The sequence below is a fragment of the Lithobates pipiens genome, unplaced genomic scaffold, assembly GCF_037356315.1.
Source record: "Lithobates pipiens isolate NorthernLeopardFrog02 unplaced genomic scaffold, aLitPip1_a1.2 Scaffold_1, whole genome shotgun sequence".
In the NCBI taxonomy this organism is placed as follows: domain Eukaryota; kingdom Metazoa; phylum Chordata; class Amphibia; order Anura; family Ranidae; genus Lithobates; species Lithobates pipiens.
In genome coordinates this window covers 174,277,518-174,288,946 of record NW_027507685.1, presented here as the reverse complement: position 1 = coordinate 174,288,946, position 11,429 = coordinate 174,277,518, and the positions used below count along the sequence as shown (strand labels likewise).

General features: G+C 39.5%; 1 pseudogene; it reads right to left on the bottom strand.

The window, feature by feature from the left end:
• Positions 1-5,326: 5,326 nt before the first annotated feature.
• LOC143987533 (olfactory receptor 5AR1-like) lies at positions 5,327-6,099 on the bottom strand (annotated as a pseudogene).
• Between the last annotated feature and the right edge of the window lie 5,330 nt (positions 6,100-11,429).

Below are 11,429 nucleotides of genomic sequence, written 5' to 3'. Positions count from 1 at the left end.
TTTTCCCAAAGAATGCAGCTCCTGTTAGATGTGTGAGTATATATACAGTATAAAGCCTGCAGTGATAGAAATCCCCTTAACAATCTGCTGTTGTTTTTGGTCTCTTAAGAGCAATTTGATTTGTAATTAGGACTTGAAATGCTCAACTGTTGCATACGATCTAATCAAATGTAATGTTTATCCTTTGAAAGACAATGTATTCATCATCATAACCTAAAAGTAAAAAGAAAAAATAACAACTGAGCTTAAAGTGGACCTATCATCGGGTAGATTTAAAGTTGAAGTGAATGTCAAGGCCTGAAAAACAAAAAAACAAAAAAACAAAAAAATGCATTACATCTCTGTAATACATACACATTTCTCCAAGTGTCCAAGACCCTGAAAGCACAGAAATGCACTTAGCTTTTAGCCACTTTATGTCCAGACTGTTTCACCCTCTTCCAGTCCAGGCGATGCAGGCGATGATTTTTAGTTATGTCACACTTTGAATGACAATTACTCAGCCATGCAACACTGCACCCAAATTAATGTTATATCTTTTTTTTTTTTTTAGACAGATAGATCTTTTTTTTTTAATCACCACTGGGTTTAAAAAAAAAAAAAAATTATATATAGCAAATAAAGTCTGAAAATTTGGAAAAAAACCCACAATTTAATTAGTTTCTGTTATATAATATTTGCAATTATTTTTTTTCCCCTTAATTTAGACTACATTTCTTGGATGAACAAAAAAACAAATAGGTGTCAATAGTTTGTATTAACTTTATAGAGTCTACAATCTATGTTATTTACAGTATATTTGAAAATTGATCAATCCTTATATTTTGACTGCCTATCTCATTTCTCTTGAGGCCTTAACATGTAAGGTCAGTACAAATACCTCCAAAATAACCTTTTTGGAAAATAGACAGAAGTTGTAATGTTATGCCAAATGATGAAAGTAAATACAATGTGTTTTTTCTCACAAAGTTGTCATTTTAACAAGTTAAATCTCACACAGCATATGCATACTTATAATTACACTCCAAAACACATTCTGCTACTCCTCTTATGTATGGCAATACAATATGTGTAGAGGCCATTTCACACTCTAGCCACATAGACAGGCTAAGTGACAAATCCAAAGGGTACCTTAAGGCTTTCTTGGTGCATAAATTATCAAATTTCCTGACTACCTTTTACATTTTTGGAGGCCCTGGAGCACCAGGATAGTGGAAACACCCACAAAATGACCCAATTTTAGAAAGAAAACACCATGAGGTTTTTTTTAAAGACATAATTAGTCTTTTGAAAATACATTTTTTTTGCCCCATATGTTTGGAAAATGTGGAAAAAAACATTTTTTTTTTTTTTTTTTACATTGAGTTTTCAATTAAGAATATATTTCTAACACATGACATAGGCATACTTAGAATTACACCTCAAAACACATTCTGCTACTCCTCCTGAGGATGGAAATACTACGTGTGAGATGTTTATACAGCATAGCCACACAGAGAGGCGCAGCAATCAAGGAACACCTTCGGGCATTTTAAGGGCCTAAATTATACATCTAATTTCCTTACTACCTATCCTTGGAATACCAGGATAGTGAAAACACAGACAAAATGACCACATTTTGGAAAGCAAACACCCTTTTTTTTGCCACAAGCTTCGAAGAAATGTGTAAAGAAAATCAACAGCGGGGGACCAGGTGCGAGTGCAGGCAGAGATGTGATCAGCAAACAGGCACAAGTATCACAGTCATGAGTCAAGCTCGGAGGCCAGCAGCTATAGCAGTAGACAGGCTTCCATCTACCAGCTGGATAAGTGCAACATCAGGTCTCCCTGGCAGATGACGTGGATTCATCTGAGGTACGGAGTCTAAGCACTAACACCAGAACTTCTGAATGTGGAGATGGGTTTTGCTGCTTGTTTGTACTAGGTCACGGTCCACAGGATCGCCCCACCAGGAGGTCAGAAATCCGGGGTCCAGCAGCAGAAATTGCAGGTAGGGATCAAGCAGAAGTGTAGTCAATAAATGAGCCAAAGGTCCGTAACACGTGGTCATAGGTTGGAATTAAGCAGAAGTGTAGTTGAGGAGCAAAGGCAAAATTTGGTAAGGAGTGGTAATGGATGTATGAACAGACAAGAGTGAGATAATGGCTAGAGAGGGCACAATGATCTGGCAAACAGGAAGTGCAATAGGAGTTTAATGGGAGCAGCAACAAGTTCAAAGGTGATCAGAAACAAGGCACAAGGCAAGATTCAGACTATGCTAACATGTTTTCAGTTTTATAACACATTTAGTACTGGCTTTATGTACTTAGCAGAAAGTGCAGAGGCATGGCTTAAATAGGAATTTCATGAGAGGAGCAAGGAATTCAATGTTCAGCAGAAACAAGGCACAAGGCAGGATTGTCCAATGGAGCAGAAACATGGTTGATAAACAGGCTAAGGTCAGTTCAGGCAGAAGGCAGAGATGTGGTTGGTCTGCAGTTAAAGGATCAGTCCAGACAGCAGTCAGAAATGTGGTCAATTAACAGGCCAGAATAAGTTTAGGAATCAGGCAGAGGCATGGTCAGTATGCATTATAGTATTTTGTAAGTCCTGTATTTAGGTTTAGGCCTAGAAAGATTTTAAATTCTTCAACTTTGACAGGCTTCCACCCAAATGGAGGGGTATAAGCAGGACTGGGATTACTGGTAATGTACTGCTGGGAATATAAATTATATTGGTCCAAGACTGTGCTTCCAGACTGCTCTGCTGGCTCTCTGACGAGTGCATGTACACTAACCCCTAATGCCTAGCACATATAATGAGAGAATCTGACAAAAAAAAAAAACACTTTCGGAGCAATTGTCCCATTAATCTAATCAATAGACAGCTTTTGAGAGCTGATCACAAATGTTGGTGCGAAAATTATCTGAAGAGACAAGCACGAAAAGCGCCAAGGTGAGGCAAGTGTGGCCTGGGTTGCTTCCGCCAAAGCTACCAGGGTTGAGGCTGGCCTAACAGAGTTGAAGATAGAGGACAGCAGCCATCATGACTGGTTGGAGGAGGAGACTGTGGTGCCAGAGGAGGCTCCGGGGAGTTTGGATCCTGTGGTGTCCAGTCACGTACCTGCCGGAGAAATGGGCGAAGTGTTGCATGGTGCTGCCGCAGAGTGTGCTAGTGTATCCCCTCTTTCAAGGGTCAGAGGCTCTCTGTGCAGTCCCCACATCCTGTGACTGGGGCTCTGGTCGTGATGGCAAATCCTAAATTCTATGTCTGATCATGTTGTTATTTTTAGTGTTTTCACTGTTTTGTTTTTTTACATTGTCTGCTATTTTTTCTGTCAGTGACTTGCATTTAATGCACAGTTTGCAATTTTGCGGCAAGTGACGCAATGTAAAGTATTGTTTAAGCCTTGCCTCATTGATTTATTTTTGTCATTTGTGTGCTAAATGCCTAGTGTTTCAATGTCCTATATTGTGTTATTTGGACTGTTTTATGTTGTACATGAGGATATCTTGTGGCTGATAGCCATGGTATGAAGGCATGCCATATTTAAGGGGGGGGGGAGGGGGGGGGGCGGGAGGGAGGGGAGACACATAAAGGTCCCTTTAAGGGTTTCTCCTCCTACTGGTGGAGTGTAGTGTGGGTGTCTTATATAAGAAGCTTGGTCTTAGGGTCTTTTCTTTAGCTGGTAGCCAGAGGGAGGAATGTAACTGACAAAGGTAGTCATGCTCTCCCCTTTCAGGGAGACAATGGAGAATGACTCCTTACTAAGCCTACAGAGGGAAAATGGAGAAAAGAACTTGAGTTGGGGACAGAAACTTGCAGAGAGTGAGGGTGTTTCCACTGTTCTGGTGCTCCAGGGCCTCCAAAATGTGTTAGGTAGTCAGGAAATTAGATGTTTAATTTATGCCCCTTGAAAGTCTTAAAGTTTTCCTTGAATTTTGGCCCCCTCTGTGTGTCTAGGCTGCAAAAATTTCTCACATACAGTATGTGGCATCTGCATACTCAGGAGTAGCAGAATGTAATTTGGGGTTGTAAATCTAAGTATGCCCATAGTGCATGCTAGAAATATCTTATTGATTGGCAAAAAAAAAATGTTAATCTTTCAAAAACATGGTAATAAATTATTTCTTAAAAAGACTCACCGTGTGGACATTTTGTGGGTGCTTTTTACTGTCCTGGTGCTTAATGGCTTCCAAAATGTGATAGGCAGTCAAGAAATTAGTTATGTAATTTATGCCCCTTGCAAGTTTGAAAGTGCTCCTAGGACTCTGGGCACCTCTATTCAGCTAGGCTCCTAAAAAGTCTCTCACATGTTGTATCCCCATACTCAGTAGAAGTAGCAGTATGTGTTTGTGTAATTCTAAATATGCCCATGCTGTGTGGTAAAAGTATCTTATTAATTTACAACTTTATACAAATAAATACATTTTTATTTTCTTTCTGCATTTTCCAAAAACTTGTGGCAGAAAGGTGGAATATTTTAAGAAAGGATGTAGCAGAATATATTTTACCAAAATTTATGAAGAAAGAATAATTATTTGCAAAGTTTTATAACAGAAGCTAAGAAATATGTTTACATCTGACAGCCCATAGAGGAGAACTGGCTGTGTCTGTGTCCGCTCTGCATAAGTGTACAGATCCCCTGCTGAGCAAGTGGACTCCTGGCAGAATACGCCCCATGTGAAAGAGGCCTAAAGGCAAAAGGACAAAGCTGCCTCATGATTCAATGTAACATCACTATTTCTTATTTTATTATAGTCTCAAACCCAGTTGGGCCCATAAAAGATCTAAAACACATACATACAATATATCCCATATAATGCATCCCTCATTCCCAATCCCCTATACTCCGTATATATACAATTCTAAATTATATAAATATAAAATTAACAAAATTTTTCATGTTACATTGAACCGTGGTGTGGCGTTTTTTCCTGGTTTGGATTCTTTTGCCTTTGGTGTTCCATCTCCTGCAATCTCTGACAGCATTTAGTAGGATTATACATACATATTATGTTCACCCATTTTGATGTTGCCAGGGACCACAGTGGAAGCCCCCTGTATTTACAGTAGTGAGTTTATTCTTTATACTAGTTTTTTTGGCATTATGGCATGTTGGTAATTCAGAATTCTGTTTGGTCATTGGTACACTGAGTCTAATATAGAATTCATCCATTATCTTAAAATAAATTATTCTATTATCTATTTGTCTATCAATCTATCTTCTCTATCTGTTAAATCAATAATGATGACTTTTTATAGAGAAAAAGTAAATAAGGATATGCATACCTACATTTTGAAAAAATGCTCAACCCGTCCCACTCCAATCATAACGAAAAGCTTTTTAAACATTTACAAAAGTTTCATGCTTCCTTATGTTTTGCCCTTTAATTCTAATGAGAGCTGCCTTGACATCTTTATTTTTCAATCTATAAATCAGAGGATTAAGCATTGGGACACCATCAGTGTTAAACAGAGAAAAAACCTTTGTGGCATCCAAGTTTGTACCTAGGTTTGGTGACAGATATTGACTGAATAGCATAGTGTACAGCAGTATTACAACTGTGAGGTGGGAAGAACATGTGTAGAATGCCTTAAGTCGGCCAGAACTAGAGCGGATCCTCAATATGGAAGCCATTATAAAAACATAAGAAGCAAAAGTGAGGAGAAATGGAATGAACATCATAGGACCCAAGACTTCCATGAAGAACAGGGTTTCCACAAGTCTAGTGTCATTGCAAGTAATCTAGGTCATAGGGACAATATTACCAAAGAAGTGGTGGATTTCATTAGTTGTGTAGCAAGCTGTATACTACACTTACTAGCGGAAGGACTTCCATAAACGCAAACAGCTAACAGAAAACAGCCAACAAAACACACGTTCCTGTGCTGAGACACGGTAGTACAAGAGATGTCTACTAGAGACAAGTTTCCAAGGAAGAAATACATGGGTGTATGAAGCTGGGGGTCTCGGCAAGCAACAGGAATGGTTAAGTTACCACATAGAGTGATCAGATAAATGATGAGGACCACAGAGAAGATGAGAAGCTGAAGGTGAGGGTCATCTGATATACCTTTAATGATGAAATAGTCTATAAATGTGTGATTTACGTACATTTTTCAGACAAAAGTTTGGAACCTGAAAAAACAATCAAAACATGATACCTGTACAGGGTTGGTGTAATTTTAAAGTTGAATGCCAGGGAAACAGCTAAATGCACAAACTCAACACACCACAGCAGTTACAGTTTAGTAATACTTAACTGAATAATTCAATACCTCAAATAGTGGGATTTTAAAGGTAATGTAAAGCAAATTCCATATATATATATATATATATATATATATATATATATATATATATATATATATATAAAGAAAATTATTTATTAGTACAAAAAAGACTAAAAGATGATAGTTATGCAGTTATACAAACAATCATGCGATAAAATGTAAGGTTTTTATAGATATGAAACAGAGAGCAGCAATTTCCAACTACAAATCAATAAAGAGATATATGGTGTGTCATGGCTCTACAAGGTAAGTAGTTGAAAAAAATTCCAACGCGTTTCGAATAGTGCATAGAAATTCTCCCTCAGGGAAGCCACTCTCTGAAAGCACAAAATATGAAATCAATACAAAGAGACATAGAAAAATACTTATTTAGACATATGTATATATAAATAGGCGTATACAGAATGCCCCTAAAAGGCTACTTACATATCAACCTGTTGATCCAGGACATAGACATTCCCCACCCCGGGCAGAAAACAACTCAGCAAGGCCAAAGTCTATTTTGATATTATATTGATATGTTTTATTTTTCATTGTTTAATTGTATATTAACATGTTTACTGTTTTTTGATCCATTAGGACTGTGATCTTCCTCCACCTCGACATACAATCAAGGTCTGTCAGCACTGCATTCCCGACACACGTAAGTCCATGTAAATTTATATGTGGGCTTCCCTGGGTTAACCAAAAAGGTGAAATTTTTTGCCACCTGTTATGGTACATTGCAGGGGTTTCTTCTTGTGTCGGGTGGTTTTAGTTGTGGCCTTGGGGTACACATACCACACCAGATGGATATGTTCTGGAGTTGTTTGTGGTGTTTTTTACCCTGACCATGAACATCTGGATTTTTTCCCCACTGGGGCTTTATAGACGGCCCAGGGCTCAGATGTCTGTTTGACCCCTGGTTCTGTGTTGGTGACAGTTGGAATCCCATTATTCCCCTGTTCTGAGGGAAGGAGTTTCCTACTGTTATTTCCAGCCTTAGGCCCCTTTCACACGGACGATCCGTTCAGATCCGCCTGTCAGTTTTTCAGGGGGACCTGAACGGATGCTCCATATAGGTCTATGGAGCGTCGGATGTCCGCGGTGCCAAGTCTGCTGACATCCGACCCGCTCCGATCCGAAAAAGTGTGACGGAGGAAAAAGCTATTTTTCCATCCGCCATCGGATCGGATTGGGTGACGACGGACACTGCGGTCCGTCGTCACCCGATCTCCCATAGGGGAGAGCGGTGCTGTGACAGGTCCATCCCTGCACAGTGTGCAGAGACAGACCTGTCATCTTCCTGCTCAGCGGAGATCGCTGAGCAAGCGGATATCCACTGGGCAGATCAGCACTGATCTGCCCCGTGTGAAAGGACCCTAACACATGTTCCTTTATGTTCCTTTAGGTGGTTGGGGGTCAGGCCCACTTGGGGGTTTCTTCTCTGTCCCTAGGTTGGCCTTTCATCTTCTTCCCCTTCCTCCTTACACACATCCAGCAAGTTGTGGTTTGTGGGCCATCTGGCTACAACCACAATGGCAGCAGACAATTTGTACATCAGGGTCACCAACAGTGAGCGGTGACATTTTTAACATTGAAAATTCCACATGTCTCCTAGGTGTTGGATGGGCCCCTATCAATGAGTAGTAGCATTTTCCCCTGGTCGCAGTGCTTTCTATAACATTGATTTTGGATTGGCTCCCATATTTGGGGGGTTTTCCCGGCGTCTGTTGGCTACACCGTTGTCATGGTAGTAGTTTCCTGCTTGGTTCCCCATTGGCCCTACCTTCGGCCTTTGACGGTGGGAGAATGGCGGCATCATTTCCATGGTAGCGGCCCGGCTGTCTCTCCCTTCCACCTGCTTAGCCTCACATACAGTGAGGGTATTTCTGGTTCTGGGCAGTGATGTAGTTGCAGTGACCACGTTGGGCGGGAGGCGGCGCCATCACCTAGGTGATGACACCGTGGCCTGGTCTTTAGCTGATGGATGATGGTGGCGTTATCTTGATGACGGCAACGCCGTCGCCTGGGTGATGGCGCTGCGGCTTTGCCAGTTGTTGACGGAGAGGGTGCCATCGTCTTGGTAATGGCGACGCCATACTGACGCTTTCGTCGGAGGGGATTGGGCTGGTTTGTTTTGATCCTCTTGTTTAATCTAGCCAATTGTGTGTCCTCAGACCGTTTTTGGTGCCATTTTTTGGCACCAAACAATCTGGAGGGGGGTATAAAAGGAAGTAATCTTCATTCATTGTCAGGTTCTGTCCATGGAAGAAGGCATGCCATGCAGTGCTCCAGTAAATAACAGGTAATGACTGATGTGGACTTGGCTGTGTTTTGTCTTGGGTCCCTGTTTTTTTTATTTATTTTTGTTTTTCCAACTGATTGGGCTTTCAGCCCCTGTTTATTCCATCTTCACAATATTTGGCTGCTTTTTTTCCCATCCCGGCCACCATAGGTTTCCATACTGCTGTAAAGGAAGTGAATGGATTACTCTATGCGTTCCTTCACTTCCTCTATTGCTCCCTGTGGCTGCTGTGATGTCAAATCCGGCATTCCGGGATGAAGGAAAGCGTAATTTCCTATGCGACCGGTCTCTTGTTTAATCTAGCCAATTGTGTGTCCTCAGACCATTTTTGGTGCCAAACAATCTGGAGCGGGGTATAAAAGGAAGTAATCCTCATTCATTGTCAGGTTCTGACCATGGAAGGAGGCATGCCATGCAGTGCTCCAGTAAATAACAGGTAATGATTGATGTGGACTTGGCTGTTTGTGTCTTCACTTTAAGATTGTTTTTATATTGAAACATAGCTGTTTTAAGGGAAGTCCGTAATATTTTAGGAATTTTTTCAGGTATAAAAAGTCTATTTTCAACTGTAACTTTTTGGTGATATAAAAACTCAAACTTATCCTGAAAAACTACAGAGGTAGGCCTTTACTAGTAGGGAGTTCTGCTTTTGTACCCTTTTTGCATACTTACCTTTAATTCAGATGGACTTTCAGACCTTCCTAGTCTATTACCCTTCTCTATGATGCTCCCAAATGGTCCTGCATGCCTTTCCACCTGGGTCGATGATTGTAATTTTGAATCTTTAAAGGTCGGTACCGGGATGGGAACATGCATATTGCTCACTGCTTATCAGTTCATTATATTAATATATAGAATTGTTGTTTGTTGTTTTTAATTGTTTGTTTTCTTTAAATTTTTGTTTTTCTCATTTGTATATTTTTCTATTGTAGTGATCAGTCTATACATACAGAGTTTATTGTAACAGAATCTCCTGAAGAAGCCGCGATTGGCGAAACATGTAGCGATACAATTATACTTCTGTTGATATTTGCTACTGATTTACTGTGGTTTTTTATATTTTCACTCATCAAATTTTTAATCAAAATACATTTTTCTAAAAAAATTTTGTTTATGTTTGCGCTTGGAAAGTCCCAATTCTTCTTTCCTATATTTGCAAAAAGGGATGTGGCGCCTTTAATGTGTCTTTCCAAAAGACTTACCTGATTTCAAAAGTTATTGCCAAGCAGTTATTATTTTATACATTATTGACTGAATTCACTGTGCCTCACTTAAAAGTTGAATAATGCTGGAAATGTTACAGGGTAATGCTTTTTAAGACAAAATGATCTGGTTGCTACAATGCTTTTGAACACTCTCTAGGGAATGTGCCTGCTTTTACTTTAAACACACTTAAAACTTAGGACTTGGTGCACAGACAATTTTGCTGGCCTTACAACTCACCCTTATTGCCTCTCATTTGCATTAACTACTTTCTCAAAGGTAAAGATGGCCCCTCTTTTTTACACTGGACCAAAGATAAAACATTGAAACTGCAAGATGTTTTAAATAGTCATTTTGTTGTTCACTTTAAGAGCAACAACACAAATAGGGATCATTCCCCCTAGACAGTGAGTGAAGGGGGAGTTATTTACAGCCAGTTATACACTGCGTCATATGGCCCGTAGTGGCCGATTATTGAGGTGACAGGCTGGGGGAAACAAGGGGCGCACTCCGAAGCACTTTGGAACATAGATCATTGGTGGACTGTCACTGTTTGAAGTGTTTTGCACCCGGTTTTATTTGCATGAATCAATTGAACCTTTGGAAGCATTGGTTATCACTTTTGGGACTTTGCTAAAAGAAATGTATTTGCTAACCAGATCACATCATTAGTGTGATACACAGATTCACTTGAAGAATTATTTGCTAGCTATTTGCACTTTATTGGCTTTTTGCACATTATGTGTCTCATAGGATTTGCACATTTATTTGTGGATTTGCACGTTGTTTCAGCTTATTTTGCACATCATCATGTTATTATGTTTGCACATTTATGATTGATTGCACCTTATTATTGATGTGAATTACTGTATTTTTATTAGGTAATATTTATGAGTTTAGGAATTTAAACTCGCATACCATTTATACATAAACATAATTCCCCTGTCTACACTGTCAAGGGCTTTTTCAGCATTAATTGATTGGAACAGAACTGGGGATTTTCAACAATTTGCAAAGTGTAAAAGGGATAGGGGAAGGCATTTTCCTTTTCCTCCTGACCTGGGACCAAACCTACTTGGTCCAGATGTATCCCTTATGGTATCAAAGACTTTAATCTAGTTAGTAGTGTAATGGAAATTTGTAAGTTCTGTATATAATTGTATTCTATTTTATATGTATTGCACAATGCCCTCACTGTGCACACGGCACTAATAATGTTTTCAGTACATGTTTTGCATTCTTTCGAGTTCTGATTAGAATAAGCCTGCCTATGTAACGCCCCTTGTTACCATAAATGTACAATTGTAATATTAATGTGATACCTACGTAATCATGTGTATAAAAACCTTCACATGCGCCATAATAAAGGAGAACGGTTATTTGGAAAGATGCTGAGCGTATCTTTTGTGTCTGTTCCCTACTGCAGTAGTTATTAATTTGGAACCACTAATCAATATGAGGATAGGAGTTGCCTATCATCAAAATATCCATCTCAGTAGATAACATTTTTGCATAACGTATAGTATAAATATTTAGCAGTGATATTTGTCTATAGTTAGTGCAAGAGGTGGGGTCTTTGCCTTTTTCAGTAGTACAGTGATGTGAGTTAAAAGAGTTTCACTGCCCATAGTTGCTCCTATACTTAATGGCATCAGGTGCATGC